We start from the raw sequence: 20,790 nt of genomic DNA, 5'->3' as shown, positions 1-20,790 counted from the left end.
GCAGCAACACCATCACAGAGACCAGTTTCTTCAGGAAGACCAATATCGAAAGCACAGACATCAACCACCACACCAATACCAAAGCCAACACCAGTACCAGAACAAGAACGACCACCACCACCAGAGCCCCAGAGCTTGTCCCTCTTACCAGGTCACCCCATACCACAGCCACAGCAAGGAATACTACTACAACCCACCGAGATTCCAGAAAGCAGAGGAGGAATTCCAGAGGTCTTATACTCTATCCACAAACACCCAGGGAGACAGGAGAACCAAACAGTGGACAGGGGTGAGGGAAATACAACACCTGGGCAATCCCGACTGGAACCCCGACTACAACCCAGGTCCCAGGCACAGACAGAGGAAACAGCCACAATAACAGGTACAATAACAACAACAACAGTTACCACAATAACAGGTGCTCCACTTATCTGGAACCACTCTGTTAAAGCACTGACTGAAGAGGAAAAAAGTGTGTTGTCCAAAGGACTTACTTTTGTACCAAGCTGCAGGAGTGAGGTTGCTCAAGTACTGATAGACCTTAAAATGTTTGTGAGGAAGCTCATCTTAAGGGTACAGTTTCATGGCAAAAGTAATGACACTGAAAATAAGCCTATTGATGAAACTATAAAAAGGCCTAGCAGCTATTGTCCACCACTACATCAAACACTAGCTGCTTTCGAAGTGAAATGTGAGATGGATATCAGGAAACTGCTTAAAAAACCTCCAAAGAAAAAACTTTATAACTTAGCACAGGGAGAAAGAAAAGCATTGCTTGAGCTAGGCAATGATAAATCCAGGCATGTAATGAAGGCAGACAAGGGAGGAGGTATACTTGTGACTGATACCACTAGCTACAACCAAAAGATAGAGAACATGCTGGAGGATAAAAGATTTTATGAGTTATTTACTATGGATGATATAAAAAGAGTATATGATTTATGGAACACTAATCTCACCACATTATGGGAAGAAAAACTTATCACTGAAAATCTTTATAATTATTTATGGAGCCCATGCCCACGTTTACCTTACTTTTTTGGAATACCAAAGCCACACAAGAACAGAGAAGACCCACCTTATAGACCGGTGGTAGCAAGTAGTGGTTCCCTTACTGAAGCCACAGCCATTTACCTTGAGTACTTGCTGAAACCTCTAGCAGAAAAGAATAAGTCATACATAAGAGATTCAATGGATTTTTTGAAGAAAATAAAAAACATTATAGTGGAAGCTGACAGTATTTTGGTAACTATTGATGTGGAATCCTTGTACACAGTGCTCCCTCACAATTACTGTATAACAGCAACTATGGAGTCTTTTAAGAAACATAATCAGGGTACACAGGCACAACTGCAAAAGTTAAGCAAGCTCATTAATCTTGTACTGGACTTCAATTTGTTTACTTTCAATGGCAAACACTACAAACAAAAAACTGGTATAGCAATGGGGGCTGCCATGGCTCCCAGCATAGCTAACATAGCCCTGGGCAAATGGGAGGAGGACTTTGTGTTAAACAACCCAGACTACATGCAGCATATCACATGCTATTTACATTTTACTGACAATGTCTTTATTGTGTGGGAAGGTGACACCTTGCAGCTTGGAGATTTTATCACTTACCTCAATCAAACAACCCCCTTCCTGAAGTTTACCTCTTCCCATAGCTGTACTTCAACCACTTTCTTAGATATGCAGATTTCCAAGGACAAGAACAATAACAGAATCACCACTGATCTATTCAGAAAACCAACGAGGGTTAACTTATTACTCCACAGTAAAAGTCTACATCCTACAAAAACCAAATATAATGTAGTGAAATCCCAAGGCTATAGATTAGCTCGAATTACCACAGAGATGGAACCATTTTTGAGAAACCTGAACAACTTAAAGAATGATTTTCTAGTGAGAAGCTATGAAAGTCAGATGTTAAAAAACATCCTGGAACCCATTATAGAACTGAAAAGGACTGAAGCACCTTCACTCAACCTCCCCAGTAGAAAAAATGTTAAGTAATTCCACAGAGAATAACAAATGCAAAAATAGCTGCATCCTGACATACACTTTGGATTATCAGAGTATCAAAAATATTATTGAAGAAAACTGGGACATTGTCACAGGAAACCCTTTTCTGATTAACATCTTAGGTGAAGCCCCATCATTTGTTTATAGGAAGGCCAGGAATATTAGAAGTTTTGTTGAATTTAAACCTAGACCATGTGAGAAAAGCACTAAAAGATGTGAAACTAATTGTACATTTTGTATATTTATACAGCAAGGTGATAGTTTTTATTGCCCTTATTTAAAGAAGATCATTAAAACCAGTGCAGGGGGCGACTGTAACACTAAAAAAGTAATTTACAGGGCACAGTGCAATGGATGTGATGCATTCTATGTGGGCAAGACTGTAAATAAACTCAAGCAAAGGATTTCATGTCATCTGTCAGAAATCTGCTCTGGATGTAAAAATAATGCACTAGCCAAACACCTTTCTCTTCATAAAAGACACACAGGTTTTAAGTTCCAGATCCTGGATTGCATAGACATGGGTGATCTTGAAGGAAACATCCCGAATATTATGGAGAAACATGAACTTATGTGGCAATTAAAGCTAAACTCTTTTAGAAAGCCTGGACTAAACTACTACTGTTCAATTAAAAGTGCACTGGAACGTAGAAAATTGCCACATTGTTTACATGACTAATTGTATTTTATTTTATTTTTTTCTACAAATTGGTTTTAAATACCATTTTAAATCATTTGAAATTTAAGTGTATATTTTGTTTCCATCATATATATATATATATATATATATATATATATATTAACGAATTATATAATTATATAGGTTTTTAGGGTTCTTGTACACAGACCTGAAGAAGTCTAGGAGGACAAAAGTGATCTTTGTTAACAATAGGTTATGAAAATAGAAACAGATTTTTACATGCAAAATGTATATGTATATATTTATATATAATTTTTGATCGCAAAATGAAGTAAGGTTTATATATTTCCAGCCATGTAGTATATTGCCTTGTATATAAAATCACAGACTTAATAATCTACTTAATAATTTGGTTAAATAAGATGTACCGTTAAAGTACATTACGGCTATATATTATTATGACAGCTACTAGGTAGGGCAGGACCAGCTCGAATGTCACACTGATGGGGGAAGGGATGTAAATTTAACGTGTACCAATAACACTTTGTTTTACAGCACAATAAACCACTCCCATGCCTGATAAAAAGTATATATATATTTAGAAAGCTTGTGAGGAAATTATTACTCTATTTTTGTTTTACTTGGATTGCTTGTCTGTGTACTTAATAAAGGATATTCGACTGGAAACAGACTGCCTGCCTTGCTTGGATTACTTTCGAATACTTAGTAATGCTGTAGAATTATATATTTTCTATTATTACTTTTTGACTTGACAAGTTTACGTTCACTACTTCTACTACTATTGTCTGATCTGATTATATACAGTGATTAACTAGAAATATATGGACTGAAAATCTTCCACACAGAGAAGTTTCTTACACTGTTTTGTTTTTAGACCCACTACACTTTAGTGGGTTGTTTTGAGACTTCGGGGATACAACGGAGATTACTTGCTTTATGGTGTTCTCCCACATTTGGTGCAAATATGCCATGAGATTGCAGATTAGTCTTTCTTAATAGGTTTTTGGGTATGTTGCTGTGCTACATTTAAGAAGATTCTTTCTCATCATATCAACCTGATTAAAGTGCAGCTATCTGCTTCCTCACACTATTTCTACCAATTTTATATTTATGGATGTCATTCCATTTCATTGTTGCAGTATTCATTACAATAGCATTCCCCTACCAAGGGCAGCCTGACATCTGGCCAGTATACCAATGACAGGTAGCTTAAATCCTTCTAAAGGACAGGTAGCTTACATCCTTCTAAGTTGGGAACTGCTGATTGAGGGCTCGGTGTCTGTTATTCTAAAAGTGTATTAGTTCTGGTTTAAGCACTTGGGCTTCAGGCCAGTTATTTTACATTAAGAAGGTTCGTGGTCTGCATTCTTGTGGGAGGAGAGGCTGGACTCTGCCCTTCTGAGCTGGGAATTTCTGGTTAAAGGCTTATAGTGCCTGCATATTTGAACTGTTTCTTATTGAAATTGGTACACCTTGTTTTCTGTAGCATAGACTAGATCCAGGCCTGCTTAATCTAGCTTTGTTTGTATGCTTGTTTGCTTGTTATTTCCCTGAAACGCTAATTCCACCTAAAACGCGGCTTTTCAGTGCTTCTGTGGATCCCTAGTGACATCTGCATTGCTTATTTCCTTGTTTCACTTGAAAGAAAGTTACCGTTTGTCATTTTTGCATTTAAATTACCTGTGACACATTGCATTTAAGTTACCTGGCACTTGCTCACTAAAGCAATTATATGTCAGCATTAAAAAATTAAAAGCACTACACCCTCACAAATTCCCCTTGAGTACCTTGTTCCCCAATGGCCCTTTTTTTTCAATTATAAAGGAATTCCCAATACTATTCTAGCATGTCCAAAGGTCAGTTGTCAATCTCCTCTCCGGTCCAGATGGTGAAACTGGGAATCTTGAGGCAATGTTACAACTGCCTCATGTACACAGACAACCCTCTCCTCCTCCGAACAAATTCCAACACATGTGAGAGATGCAACCATATAGCCAAACTGGAGGTTAAGCTCTCTCAACTCAGTACTGGCGAAACCAGTCAGGAGGAGAAGGAAACCACACTCACTTCAATTCCAGTCTCACATAGACCTACCACAACAGCAAACCAAACACATAAACATACAAAAACATACTCGGAGGCTCTAAATAAAAATCTGCCTAAGCAGAAGAGACCTCCAAAGCAGACACCCAAGCAACCGCTACCCCAAAACAAAACACGTGCAACACATAGCTCACAAAGCCAGTGTGCCGAACAGTCACAGCCCTTAAGGCTAATCAACACACCTGATACACTTGTAATAGGTGACTCTATCGTCAGGCACACTGACGTCCCGCTCACCAGGCTGAACAAGGAGAAGGTCACGGTGAGCTGCCTGTCGGGTGCTAGGATCCGCCACATAACACAAGCACTCAGGTCACTCCAAGGCAAGTACAAATATGACTCAGTCATTGTCCATGCTGGTGTGAATGACCTGAGACATACCTCCCTGGACTACATGAAAAGAGACATAGAGGAGCTCTCTGAGCATGTGGCCCAGGCCGGTATGACCCTGACCTTGAGTAGCATCTTACCCTTACCAAGAATGTTGCCACAATATGAAGACAAGATGATCAATTTCAACAATTGGCTTAAGTATTGGTGTCATTCAAAGGGGATCCAATGCCTGTCAGCCTGGGATGACATGCTCGACAGGCCACGATGCTTCACTAGGGACGGCTTGCACCTGTCACCCCTGGGATTTCGGATATTGGCAAAGGCTCTTGCTACCCCCATAGTGCCTTTTTTAGGCAAGTTTCAAAAGACAAACCCAACTCCATAGGTATCACAAGGGATAAGAATCTAAGAGTAATGCTACTCAACTCCAGAAGTCTAAACCTCAAGATGCATGCACTCGAAACTCTCCTTAGCATGGAGAACATCGATATCTGTGCAGTAACAGAAACCTGGTTCAAGGCTCCCGAGAGCACCCCAGCACTACCAGGTTATACCTCATACCATGCTTTTCGGCCCCAAAACTTGGACCAAACCACAAAAGGAGGGGGGGTATCAATATTCGTCAAAGATACCCACACCTCCAGGTTGGTGGCACAGCACAAAGCATCAGAGACTATCCATGTGCAACTAACAGTGGATAAAACTGCCATCCAGTTTATAGCCTGCTACAGACCACCGTCCCAAACCCAGGAACCCCACACGGCCTTCCTGAGAACAATGGAAAATATGAAGGTCTCTCTAAACACCATTATATTGGGCGACTTCAACTACCCAAACAGACTGGGAGCATTACTCTAGCTCCAACACCCTAGCTCAAAGGTTCCTAGAATTTATAAACTCAAATGCTATGGAACAACTTGTTACCACTCCCACAAGAGGGGAAAACATACTGGACCTGATCATCACCAACATGGGGACTCTATGCTCCAGACCAGAAGTGTATCCCTCACTGGTAAGATCAGACCATAAACTAATCTCACTGGATATTCACATCCCGACCCCACCCCCTGCCCAGAAGACCACAGTGAAAAACTTCTCTAAAGCAAATTTCACACTCCTCAAAACCAAGGTGGAATCCTTCAAAGCCCCTGGGCATGTGGATAATACGGTCCAGACTGCAGAATCCTTTATAAACGCATTGTATGAACACCTTCAGGAATGCATGGATCATGCAATCCCAAATAAAACCAAGACCCAATCCTCCAAAGGCAGACATCCTGTCTGGTGGACCCCAGCCATAAACAAACTATATAATAGAAGGAGGAAGCTACTACATGATAGAGCAAAATCCCAAAAAGGGAAGGCATCTCTGATCAGTGTTAGCAAAAAACTACGGGCACTCATAAAATCATCTAAGGCCAGCTTCGAGCGAAAAATTGCACAGGACACTAAGGATAATCACAAGGCTTTCTTTAGTTATGTTAGGAACCTGGGTGGGAATTCCCAGATATGCTCAGAATTAGTCCAAAATGACAAAAAATATACCAAACCCACAGACATTGCCAACATCCTAGCTGATAGGTTCAGCGCAAACTCCCCCCCCCTCCCCACCAAAAGGGCAAATATCTATCCCAGCAGAGTGCTGCCCCCCTGACATCTCAGATGCTCAGGTAAGAGCCGCCCTCTCCAAAGTAAAAAACACAGCATCAGTGGGATCAGACGGTGTCTCGGGCTGCGTCCTACATGAACTCCAAGAAGAGCTAAACCCAAACATAAAACTACTGTTCAATCTCAGCCTTACCACAGGATATGTACCCAAAGAGTGGCGTACAGCAACAGTGGTCCCTCTCCACAAAGGTGGTGCCTCAACGGATCCTGGAAACTATCGCCCCATAAGTCTGACTAGCTTGGTCTGCAAAGTTATGGAAAGGATCATAATGGACCTCATAAAAAAAGATATTGGGGACCTACAGACACTGTATCCTACCCAGTTCGGCTTTATTAAGGGCAGATCCTGCCTCTTAAACCTGGCCAATTTCTTTGAAACAGTCACCAAGACCATTGACGAGTGGAAGGTGGTCCACACAGCCTACCTGGACCTCGCAAAAGCCTTCGATACAATACCCCACTCGGGCATTATAGATAAGCTCACCAGCTTAAATATAAACCCCTATGTCACTAGATGGGTTGCAAACTGGCTCAAGGACAGAACCCACATGGTTAGAATTGCTGGAGCCATGTCAGACTCCAAACCAGTTACAAGTGGCATCCCACAAGGCTCAGTCCTGGGACCTCTCCTGTTCGGTATATATTTCTCGGAGGTACAGGCCAACACGGAAGGACTGTGGCTGACAACGTTCACAGATGACTGCAAACTGGGCGCTGTAATCGACTGTCCAGCCGACACAAGCATCCTCCAAAAGGGCCTCATAGAAACAGACAACTGGTGCCAGAGCCATGGCCTCAAGCTAAACGCCAAAAAGTGTATAGTCATCCCCTTTGGCAAAAACAAAGGAGTCACACATAAGTTAGAACAGGTCAATTAAGGTTAATCATCTGTGAACTGAGGGATGGAGCTAGTAACTAAACCTTCTATTTAAGGGGTAAAATAAAACAGTTCAGAACTTTACTGGAAAGGCTCACCCACACTCTGCTGTGAGAGAAAGGTTAGTATGCTTTCTATTTGTTGTATTTTGTATTACTTTATTGCCTTGAAAGGAGACCACAGCTCTGTCTCTTATGAGTCAGGCAAAAATTAGTACAGGTCAGTTAAGGAGTCACACGTAAGTTAGAACAGGTCAATTAAGATTAATAAACATTCTATTTAAGGGGAAAATAAAACATATCAGAGCTTTACTGGAAAGGCTAGCCTAGACTCCGCTACAGTTTGCTGTGAGGGAATGGTTAGTTCACTTTTTATTTGTTGTATTTTGCATTACTTTATTGCCTTTTTCTATTTTGTATACTGTGATTTGTTTTCTTTACACTGCATTTTACTTCTATTCTGCTTTTAACTGCATATTAAAACTTGAAAGGAGACCACAGTTCTGTCGCTTGGTAGTCAGACATAAATTTTCCCATTCTCCTACCCAGTTACTGTTGTGTTCTGAAACACCACTATATTTCTAGTTGCCTTCCCCTTATGTTAATTTGACAATATATATCATTTCCTCTCTACTTTTACTGGCTGGTGTGAGTAAGCACAAAATTATACTTTTGTGAAGTCACTCCCCTTCAACTATTTAAATTTATTGGCCATCCTACTGTATTCCATAGTACCAGAATACAAAAGTGACCACCCACTTTCAATCTATCTTGCTGTTTTAAAAATAGTGACTCTCCACTAAAACTTAACTTTTTAGACAGGTAAAACTTAAAGTTACCTACTTTCACATCTAACTCCTCTAGTGCACACTGCAGTGTTTAGGATAAACCATTTTTTCATCTTACCTTTAAGCATTTATTGCAAGACCACCAATTATTGGAAAGCCCATATTCTGTCTCTCAGTAGTTGTCTCAGGATTAGTGCTTGTGTTTTCTCCTGGTGAGAGAATGAGCGCAGTTACATTATTTCCTGGAGACTGCAGATCACCAGAAAGCTTAATAACTGCTTTATGGGTAACAGCTTAGAATCTGTGCTTATATGCTGATCCTGGTGAGAGTAGGAGCAGAGTGCATTGATTCATGACTCTTTCTGTTTGGAGAGTGAGTGTCTGTGCTTCATGTACCTGATTGGTCTGGTTGCTATTCGAGGCATTTGCCAGAAAATGGCTAAAAGCATGCAGACCCTTGCATCATCTTGGACAAGACTGTGGATCACCAAACAGGCTGTGGCCTGCTTCTCTTCTTGGGATTGGTGATAACATTTTGCTTCTGGTGAGACAGGAAGCAAAGGAGTATTGTATCCCAACAAAGTGAAGCTGTGCTGAGACCAGCTTTAGTAGTAGCCAGGCAGTAGCCATTCATGCGACTCCCCTCTTTTGATCATTCTTGACAAGCTACTTCTTTACTTTTCAGTAAGTACTGCTTGATTTCTTCCTAACTTTAAAATATCTGCCTAAATACTTCATCCTTAAATTTTCAGGTCTACATATTACTTTTCCCTCAAGTGTTTGGCAGTGCTTTGTGGTGACTCATACACCTTGAGTGACATTCTTCCTGTAAAAGGAATATATAAGGAAACAGCTCCAGTACTTAGTAATAATGACCATCCCTCCTGGCTTGTCCAAAAGTTCAGTTCCCTGTGCTTTCTGCTATTAACCTGGTGGACTTGGGCATTCTGAGGCAGTGTAGCAACTTCCTCATGTAAACAGACAACCCTCTCCTCTTACCTCCCAACATTCAGACTTGTGACAGATGCACTTATATATCCATAATGGAAGCCATGCACTCTTAGGCCAAGACCGGAATAGCGGGTCAAGAGGAGAAGGTCAACATCTGCACCACACCACATGCATCACATAGCCCTCCAGAACACCCACTATCACAGTTCCCACATAAAAACACAAACCACGCACCCACCTTTGTGGATGGTCTCAATAGAAATCTACCCAAACAGCAGAGACCTCCAAGGCAGAAATGCATTTGACCACAACAACACAGCACAAACAACAAGACACATAGCTCACCTACACAGTTTACCCCTAAACCTAAGCCTCTAAGGTAAAACAGCTTACCCAATACACTAATCATAGGTAACTGAATAGTGAGGCACACTGATGTCCCACTCACTAGGTTGAATAAGAAGTTAAAAGTCAACTATCTATCAGGTGCCAGAATCTGACACATACACATGCACTCAGGTCCACAAGTACAAGTATGACTCTGTCACTGTCCATGTGGGTGTGAATGACCTGAGATGCACCTCCCTGGACTACATGAAAAGAGAAATGGAGGGGCTCTCAGATAATGTGGCCCAGGCAGGTATGACCATAGCACTGAGCAGCATCCTGTCATCACCCAGAATGATTCCGCAGTACAAGCAGAAAATGATCGACTTCAACAACTGGCTAAGTTTCTGGTGTCATTCTAAGGGGATCCAGTATCTGTCTGCTTGGGATGACATTATTGACAGACCTCGATGCTTTGCCAGAAATGGCCTGCATCTGTCACCCCTGGGTTTCTGGATACTGGCTAAGGCTCTTGCCACCCTTCTAGTGCCCTTTTTAGGCTGTGTTCCAAAGACCAAATTACCACAGTAACAGCTATAAATGAATGCAAGCTGAGGGTCATGCTGCTCAATGCTAGAAGTCTAAATCTCAAAATGCACTTACAACACAAATGTCAATGTTCTCCATTTTGAAACGGTGACCTGGTTTAAAGCAGCAGAATGCACTCCTGCACTACCAGGCTACAACTCATTCCACACCTTTCGGCTCCAGAACATGGACTGGAGCTCCAAAGGTGGTGGTGTCTCCATATTCATAAAGGATTTGCACATCTCAGACTTGTAGTCCAGCAAAACACATCTGAGATACTTCAGGTGCAATTAACATTTGGTAATATTGCACTTCATATCATAGCCTGCTATAGGTCCCCAACCATGTCCCAAGACTCTCACTCCACATTCCTAAGCACCCTGGAAACTACTAGGATCCAACCCAACACTCTCATACTAGGTGACTTCAACTACCCCTCCATCAACTGGGAAAACTACTCGTGCAGCAATACACTGACCCAATGCTTCCTGGAATTCATCTATTCCAGTGTCCTGGACCACCTCATTCTTAACCCCACTAGAGGAAGCAACATCCTTGACCTGGTTATTACTAACATGGGCAACCATTGCTCTACACCAATAGTCAATTCCTCCCTGGTTAGATCCGACCACAAACTAATCACCATGGAAATCCACATCTCACCCACACATCCTGCAAAGATAACTACCATGAAAAACTTCTTAAAGCTGACTTTAGGCTCCTAAAAACAGAGGTGGCTAACCTCACATTACCCATGTCAATGGAAAATAGATGCATGACTGCCGAATTATACACCAGTGCACTGTACGAACATGTACATAAATGCATGGAACAAGTCATACCCAACAAAACCAAGACCCTCTCCTCCAAAAAAGAAAGCCAATCTGATGGTCCCCTGCCATTAATGAACTCTACAACAAAAGGAAGAAACTGCTGCAGAAAAAGGTGAAGTCCCAAGACTGGAAAAACTCCCTTATTAGCCACAACAAAAAGTTGAGATTCCTCATCAAAACCTCTAAATCCAGCTATGAAGGCAGAATTGTGGCAGAGACTAAAAACAACCACAAAGCCTTCTATAGTTATATCAAGAATCTCCACAGCAATACCCAAGTTTACTCTGAGTTACTGCACAATGGTACATCCGATACTGAGCCAACAGATATTGCCAACATACTGGCCGACAGATTTAGTGCCAACTTTACCCCCCCCTCCAAAAGGATCAGTCACAATATCAGAGGAATGCCAGGCACCCAGCATTACTGCAGCACAGGTTAAAGCTACATTGCCCAAGGCCAAAAATACAGCTTCCATGGGACCAGACAACATCCCTGGATGTGTTCTACATAAACTACTAAGTGAACTGGCACTACATCTGTGTGCCCTGTTCAATCACAGCCTCACCTCAGGCTTTGCCCCTACCAAATGTCACACTGCTACAGTCATCACTCTCCATAAAGGGGGAGTGACTACAGACCCTGGGAATTATTGCCCCATCAGCCTGATGAGTCTGATATGCAAGGCTATGGGGGCATCCTCATGGACCTAATTAACAAGGATATAGGGAATCTCCAAACTCTAGATCCCATACAATTTGGTTTTGTGAAGGGTAGATCATGCCTGCTCAACCTGGTTGACTTCACCAGTCAGTCACCAGAGCTGTGGATGAGGGCAAGGCAGTTCATATAGCCTACCTCGATCTGGCCAAGTCCTTTGATACCATTTCCCAACCAAGAATTATTGATAAACTCACCAAACTAGGCATCAACTCCTATATTACTAAGTGGGTTGCAAATTGGCTCACAGAAAGAACCCACAGTGTGAAAGCACTGGACTCCAAGTCAGACTGCCAACCAGTCACGAGTGGAGACGGAGACCCACAGGGACCAGTCCTGGGTCCTCTCCTGTTTGGCATCTACTTCTCAGATCTCCAGGCCAACACAGTGGGACTCTGGCTGACCAAGTTCTCAAATGACTGCAAGCTGGGAGCCATTATTAACTTCAGTGAAACTGAGAAAGATGGAGAAACACAGCAGGAACTATAAAACTATTTAATTTGGTTAGGGCTTTCACATCAAAGATGCTTCATCAGACCATACATTTCATCAAAAATGACTTGGCTATATGTATACACCCTAATTAACAATCAAACAATCAATTAGAAACTCATTAATCAATTTACTTAAAAGATAAAATACATTATGCCAGTTAATATAACTCACAAATCTTTACATATCCTGTACAAAGTCACTTAATTGTTACTAAAATACATATTATAAAAACACTAAATATAAAAATCATACTAGTATAGCAGTATATAATGTTATGAGCATCTAGTTTTTAAATAAGGTTTAATAGACATCCTTTCATTCAACCCCGGTTCCTTTTCAGCCTGCAGCTCTATTATCCATCTCAATTCACTCAGTTCTAACCTATTTTTTTATGCTCCCCAGCCGTAAGTCCTGATGAATACATTCTACCACTTTAAATAGAAAATTATGTGTTTTATCTTTATCCAGGATATGTTTAGCTAGAGCACTCCTTTCTGGTTCCCCCATTTCTAATTGGCCCTAGATGTTCCCTGGCCCCCTATCTCAGTGAGTGAGTAGTAATACCAGCATAGAAGGAGGGACAGGAGCAAACAGCTAAATATACCAAACTCCTTGTTTCACATTTCACTGTAACTCTAAACTCATATTTCTTATTTGATCTAGGGTGTATAAGGGTCCTGCCCTGACTCAATACTCCACATATACAGCAATGTCCACATTTATTTAAGCCATATACTTTCTCCCTTTAGTTGCTGGGCTGACATAACAGTCTCTTAAGATTTTTCTTATTTTTGTAATGAAAATTGGGCTTAATACCACCAGTCCTTGCTATCTCAGGGTCTGATTGCAATATAGACCAATTCCTGTGCACTACCTCTTGTACCTTTTTGATATTTCCAGCGAACTCAAGGCAAATAGGTATAGTTTCTTTAATAGATTTTTTATAAGATTGAGAGGGAATCTGACTATCACCAAAATATATGGTCTGGCCTTGCCCTTCCTTAATGCCTTAACTTCATTAAAGTCCACATCAATTTCACTCTTCTTATATTTATGTTGTAATAATTCATTGTTAAAAATTCCCATATCTTTATCAAAATGTTCCTGACTCATGTCCAGTCTAGATATATGCATAGCTTGACCCTTTATGCTATTCCTATACACATAATTAGGATGCATATTATCTCTACTTAGGATATTGTTTCTTCTGCAGTCCTTCCTATATAAACTTGTGGTGAATGTTCCATTCACCTCCTTTACTATTGTAACATCCAAAAAAGATAATTCTTTGTCAGAAACTGAGTGGGTGAATCTCAAAAAAATCAGTAGTGGTATCCAGGAATGTGAAAAACTCTTCCAGCTCTCCCTTAGTGCCCCTCCAAACCAATATAAGGTCATCCACAAGCCTCTTATAAAAGAGGATCTTTCTGGTAAACTTGATGTGGGCTTTAATGAAGTTAGGGCATTAAGGAAGGGCAAGGCCCGACCATATATTTTTGGTGATAGTCAGATTCCTTCCCAGTCTTATAAAAAATCTATTAAAGAAACTATACCTATTCACCTTGAGTTCGCTGGAAATATCAAGAAGGTACAACAGGTAGTGCACATGAATTGGTCTATATTACAATCAGACCCTGAGCTAGCAGGGATTGTTGGGATTAAGCCCAATTTTTGTTACAAAAATAAGAACAATCTTAAGAGACTGTTATGTCAGCCCAGCAACAAAATTGAGAAAGGTAATGGCTTAAATAAATGTGGACTTGCTGTATATGTGTAGTATTGAGTCAAGATAGGACCTTTATACATCCTAAAACAAATAAGAAATAAGAATTTAGAGATAGAGCAAACTGTGAAAACAGGAGTTTGGTATATTTAGCTGTTTGCTCCACCTGTCCCTCCTTCTATGTGGACATGACTACTCGCTCACTGAGAGAGAGGGTCAGGGAACATCTAGGGGCAATTAGAAATGGGGAACCAGAAAGGAGTGCTCTAGCTAAACATATCCTGGATAAAGATAAAACACATAATTTTCTATTTAAAGTGGTAGAATGTATTCATCAGGACTTACAGCTGAGGGGACATAAAAATAGGTTAGAACTGAATGAATTGAGATGGATAATAGAGCTGCAGGCTGAAAAGGAACCAGGGTTGAATGACAAGACGTCTATTAAACCTTATTTAAAAATAGATGCTTATAACATTATATACAGCTATACTAGTATGATTTTTATATTTAGTGTTTTTATAATATGTATTTTAGTAACAATTAAGTGACTTTGTACAGGATATGTAAGGATTTGTGAGTTATATTAACTTCCATAATGTATTTTATCTTTTAAGTGAATTGATTAATGAGTTTCTAATTGATTGTTTCATTGTTAATTAGGGTGTGTGTGCGTGTGTGTGTGTGTGTGTGTCTGTGTGTGTGTGTGTGTGTGTGTGTGTGTGTGTGTGTGTGTGTGTGTGTGTGTGTGTGTGTGTGTATATATATATATATATATATATATACATATATATATATATATATATATATATATATATATATATATATATCTATATATATATATAGATATATACCATCGAAAGCTTAGAACAAAAATCGCTGTTCCAAGAAACACACACACAACACAAGCACACCAAAAAAACAGCAATCCACACACATACACTTAAAATCCTACAACTAACCCTACACTAAACTGTATATACACTACTGTCTATCCACTTACCTTAACCCAAACCTTAACCCTAAGGTCCGTCACTATTGCACACTCACCTAACCTGTCCCCTAACCCTAACTCACCTATCCCACCCTAACCCAAAAGTCTGTCACTATCGCACACCCACCTCACCCACACCCTAACCCTAACTCACCTAACGTGCCCTAACCCTAACATCCACACAATTGCACACTTACCTGAATCCAACCCTTAACTTTCCACCACAGTGCTGAAAATCATGAAGCCGCAGACATGGCCAACTGAATTCTTTCCCTGGGAAAGAATTCAATGTTCAGCGGCTTCGCGATAATCAGTTTTTGAACTTCACAGTTCAAACATATGGTGTATGAACTGCTGAAGTTTTGACGAACTGATAGGAACCCTATATATAGCCAAGTCAGTTTTGATGAAATGTATGGTCTGATGAAGCATCTTTGATGTGAAAGCGCTAACCGAATTAAATAGTTTTATAGTTCCTGCTGTGTTTCTCCATCTTTCTCATTTTCACTGAAGTTCTGTTTGTTGGAAAAAGAGCAGTTAATCTGCAGTAGCTGCATTTTTCATTTTTATTATTCTTGTGGAGCCATTATTAACTCCCCAAGTGATGTAGATATCCCACATAGAGGCCTCACTGAGACCAATGACTGGTGTTGAAACCATGGCCTTAAGCTTAATGCCAAAAAATGCATCGTCATCCCCTTTGGGAAAAACTCAGTTCCCACTAATTACCACATCGATGGGAGCCCACTGAACACTGAAGGTGTTATAAGAGATCTGGGGACACAGGTTAACGGCAACCTTTCCTTCAACCACCACATTGCCACTTTGGTCAGAAAGTCCTTCTATGTGGCACATCTCATTATCAAGGGTTTTGCATCCAGTAAGAAGGAGGTCATCATCTCTCTCTACTCTTCCCTCATAAGGCCAGTCATCGAGTATAATGCTCCATTTGGCATGTACCTCACTAGACACATGCAACAGCTGGAAAGGCTACAAAAGTACCTCATAAAGAGGATCCTATGCATTAAACCCATGGCCTACATGGACAGACTCAAAAAAACTCCAGCTAGTCTCTATCTCATATCATCTACTAAGAGGCGATCTCTGCTTGACTTACAAAGCCATATCTGACCCAGCTCTGTTAGAAATGCTTTGTCTAAAGAAATCCAAATACCTCCGCACCACACACTCCAGAGACCTCAACCTTATTACCACAATCAACAGAACATACTGAAGGGACAGGTTAATAACCCAGAGACTGCCCATGCTCTGGAATAGACTTCCTATACATGTTAAGCAGGGCATCTCACTGGCCCTCTTCAAAAGAAATCTTGATGAGTGTATGGGAAATCTAAAGTTCACATCGGGGATCACTGCAGTGGCTCTGCTTGATAGAGGCACTGGGAGCTAACATTGGGAGGCATAATGCCAGGGCACTTCTATGGGCTAGGCTTGTAAAGGGTATAAGACCATTAGCCTAGTACACACTTATGAACCTATGGACCTATAAGAAATCTAGGCTGGATTATTCTGCTGTTCAGCCTCTGTTGGACATCTTTCCTGAGAAGAGTGAAAGCCCAGAGGTTCACCTAGCTCCATCATTGGATTCTACAGTCACAATTGGTTTAGAGGACAGTGGAGATTTGACCTTAGCCACGTGCATGTGTGAATTGTAGACATATGCATCGGACACTCAGGGGGAACCGTGGCTGATTATTTCCGTGAAACTAGGGGTGTTCCTCAAATTTTGGTCAGAGAAGAGTCCTGATACTTTTTTTGAAGAAATTTCTTTTGAGGAGACAATCTTTAGAATAATGGAGCTTTTTTTAAATGGGATTGTGATCATGTTTCTGAAGTACAGCAAAGGTATTATGAGCTCCTGTTGATGGATTCACCCAGAGCTTCTACTGTCCCTCCTGGTTTGGCTGCCTTGTTGGATGCCTTTCTAATACTTCTAAAGCTCTCGACTCCCAGCCTCCTGCCCCCAAGAAACCTCAATTGCTACCTTCTCCTAAACTACTGCTTTCTGATAAAGATAGCAGAGCCATGAAAAGGTTAGGGAACGAGGTTCATACCTCTCCTCTTTTAGCTTTTAGATCTGTCATTTACCAGACCCATATGTCCAGGTACATGTTGGATCTGCTTTCCCAGGACTGTCAGGTTATTTATGATCTTCCAGACTCTGAAAAGAAGACTTCTGCTCTTTCCCTGTTAGGGACTTCCTCCATCAAGTGCAGTTATGATGCAGCAGATGCTTCCTCTTGGGCTGCTGCTTTTTGGTCAGTGATGAGGAGATATTCTTGATTTCACCTTCAACCTTTGCCTGATGATATTAAGGCTAAGTTGATGGATGCTTCTCTGGATAATAAATACTTGTTTGATGAACCTGTCTCTGCTTTGTTTAAGTCTCTTCAGGATAAGAACAAGATCTTACAGGGACTTAAACATGTTTTTTTTTTTTTGTTTCTTCTGTATCTATGTTTCAGAGATATTACCCCAATAAGCCAGCCTTTGTTTGTCAGCAATCTTGCCCTCTCCCCAAGGGCAAGAAAGGTGGGAAACAGGCTTGTCCTGCTAAAGCTACTCGGATGTCTGTGCTCCAAGTGTCTCCTTTTCCTGATAAACCTGGTGCTGACTGACTATCCTATTCCTCCCAGCCACATTAGTCTTGCTCTTCGCCTTTCTCTATCTCTCCCTGTTTGGTTAAATATTATTCAGAACTCTTGGGTTCTATCTATTATCTTCCAAAGATATTTCATGTTCTGAAAGTCCCTTACCCCTTTTATGGGAATTCCTCAGCCCCCTCAGGAACAGCCGTCCTTCTTTCCATGGGTGCAATGGGATCTCTTCACTTAGGGTACTATTCAAGAAGTTCCAGTTTCTCAAACAGGGAGGGGAATTTAGTCCAGAATATTCACTGTACACAGGAAAGAGGGTACTTGGAGAACAATTTTAGACCACTCTTATCTAAATACATTTCTGAAGGTTCCCTCTTTTTGAATGCTGTCCCTTCAGACTTTGCTCCCTGATTTGCTTCTTCAGGCTTATATGGTGTCAATGGATCTCAAGGGTGCTTATCTCCATATCCCAATTCATCCCCTTTCAGGTAATGTTTACATTTCTCTGTTGCTTACTGGCATTTTTAGTTCTATGCTTTCCCTTTGGCCTTTATACTGCCCCAAGGGTATTCAACAAATGCCTTGCTCCTGTGATTGATTGTTGCAGGCTACATGGGATCCAAGTCTTTCCCTACTTGGACTATCTCCTGTTTCAGGCCTACTCTGCAGGGACTTTATTGCAAAATCTCCACATTGCCATTTCCCTTCTGCAAAGCATGGGGTTCACTATAAATTTAAAAATGTTCTTTGTGGCTCCTTCTCAGTACCATGTTTTTCTGGGGTGCAGGATCCAGACTGCACATATACGGGCAGGCCTTTCTCCTCCTAAGGCCCTAACTCTCATTTCCTTTTTCAATCCCTTCTTCGTCTGGCTTCACTAACAGCCAAGGAATTTCTGAGAGTTCTGGGGTTTGCAGCTTTCACTATTCCTATGCTTCCTCTGGGCAAACTCCACATGAGAAAGTTTTAGTGGTTTCTGAAGTCAGTTTAACTTTAACATGCTTTTCCCCTTGAATTTGTAGATCCTCTTCTGCCTTGTCTCAAGAAGAAACTTCAGTGGTGTATTTAGCAGCTGACTCTCAGTTCAGGGCTCCCTTTTGTTTCACCTCTTCCCTCCCAGGAGCTGTTCACAGATGCTCAGACATGGGATGGGCAGCAACATTTGGCTGCCTAAAGGTGCAGGGGGTCTGAGCACCACATAAATAGGAAGAACACATCAATATCTGCTGGCTTTACAAGTTTTTCATCCTCTCTTCTCCCCAGGACCTCTCAAGGGGTTTACAGACAATACCATAGTGATGTGGTATGTAAACAAACAGGGGAGACAAGGTTCTATCTTCTTTGCTGGTTGGCAGTCCTAGTGTGTGAACTTCTATTCAGTATCAACTAACTCTTCAGGCAGTTTACATTCTCTCAGGTTAAAACATTGTGGCAGATTCTCTAAGCAGGTCCATAACTCAATCCCATGAATGGATGCTTCACAGGGATTTGTTTCTGGTCATTGTCCACCAGTGGGTTACTGCTCAAGTAGAACTGATTGCCTCCCCTCTGAACAGACAATTTCCTCTATTTTGTGTCAGATTCCCAGGTCCTCTGGTTTGGAAGCTGGATACCCTATCTTATTCTTGGAAGGGGATGTTTCTTTATCCCTTCCCTCCCCTTCCTTTCATTCCAAAAGTCCTTTTTGAAATTCAACAGGATGCTCACAAAATCTTGCTGATGACTCCCTTTTGGCTGAGACAGCATTAGTTACCTCTTCCTCTGCTTTTAGCCAAGGGCAGTCATCACAAGTTACCTCACATGGTGAACCTACTCACACAAGACAAGGGATCTGTCATTCATCCCCACCTGTCCACTCTTCACCTGACACTGTGGATGATAGGATTTTGATTCCACATAGGCACCTTTTTTCTTAAGGATGTGCGTCGGGTCCTGCATGACGCCAGGTAATCCAATACTAGGAAATCCTACTTATCCAAATGGAAGACATTTTCTGTTTGGTGTCTTTCTCATAACCTGGATCCACTTTCTGTGGATGTTCCTTTGGTTCTTTCTTATCTGTGTGAACTGATCAATGCTGGCTTGGCTTATTCTTCTGAGTCCCATTTATTAGCTATCTGCTTCTCTGCCCTTATCACCTCCTTTAGCTTCTAGATTTGAAGCCAATTTCTTAAAGGTGGCCTATATATTAGGCCTCCCAGGAAGCCTGTTCCTCCTCCCTGGGTTCTTAACTTTGTTTTGGAGAAATTGACCCAGGCTTCTTTTGAGAATGCCGCTTCAGCTTCCTTGCAACTTTGCTCTTGGAAGACTGTACTTTTGTTAGCCCTTACTTCTGCTGGAAGGGAATTTGAGCTTCAAGCCCCTATGGCTTGTCCCTTTTTTTTGTTTTTCATAAGGGCAAGGGTGTACCTTCATACTGATCCTTCTTTTATGCCCAAGGTGGTAAACGAGTTTTTGCTTAATCAGTCTATTCATTTGCCCACTTTTTTCCCTTCTCTGCAATCTGCTAGTGACCAGGTGCTACACACATTGGATGTTCATGGACAACTCAGAATTTGTTTAGATAAGACTAAGACTTTTCATAAATCTGCACAGCTCTTTGTTTCTTTTCACCCTAGGTTCTTAGGATTGGCTTTGCCCAAGCAAACTATTTCTTCTTGGATTTCTAAAGCAATTTATTTTTGGTAAGAGCCTTTCTACTTCTGTTAAGGCTCATTCTACTAGAACTGTGGCTTCTTCTGGTGCTTTTATCAAGGGTTTGGATGCTAACTCTATTCTTCAGGCAGCTACCCGGACGTCTGTGCATATTTTTACCAAACAGTACAAGTTGGATGGAATTTCCAGAGTTAGAGCTGGTTTTGCTAGGACCATGCTTCATGGCTTCCTAGAGAGCTGTGCTGGTCCTTCCTCCTCCCGCTCTTCTTCCTGAGCTTTGGCACTCTGCCTATTGTAATGATACTGTAACAGTGAAGTGGAAGGACGGTGTACAGTTGTGTAAAATCTTACCATAATGGTAGCTGTCCTTCTCTTTACTGTTGCAGTATTCACTCCATCCCTCTTTATCCAGGTCCTTTTCTCTTCCAGATGTAC

Source organism: Protopterus annectens, chromosome 11.part0 (genome assembly GCF_019279795.1).
Source record: "Protopterus annectens isolate FY-2018-M chromosome 11.part0, PAN1.0, whole genome shotgun sequence".
NCBI classification, from domain to species: domain Eukaryota; kingdom Metazoa; phylum Chordata; order Ceratodontiformes; family Protopteridae; genus Protopterus; species Protopterus annectens.
This window is presented reverse-complemented; position numbering follows the sequence as displayed.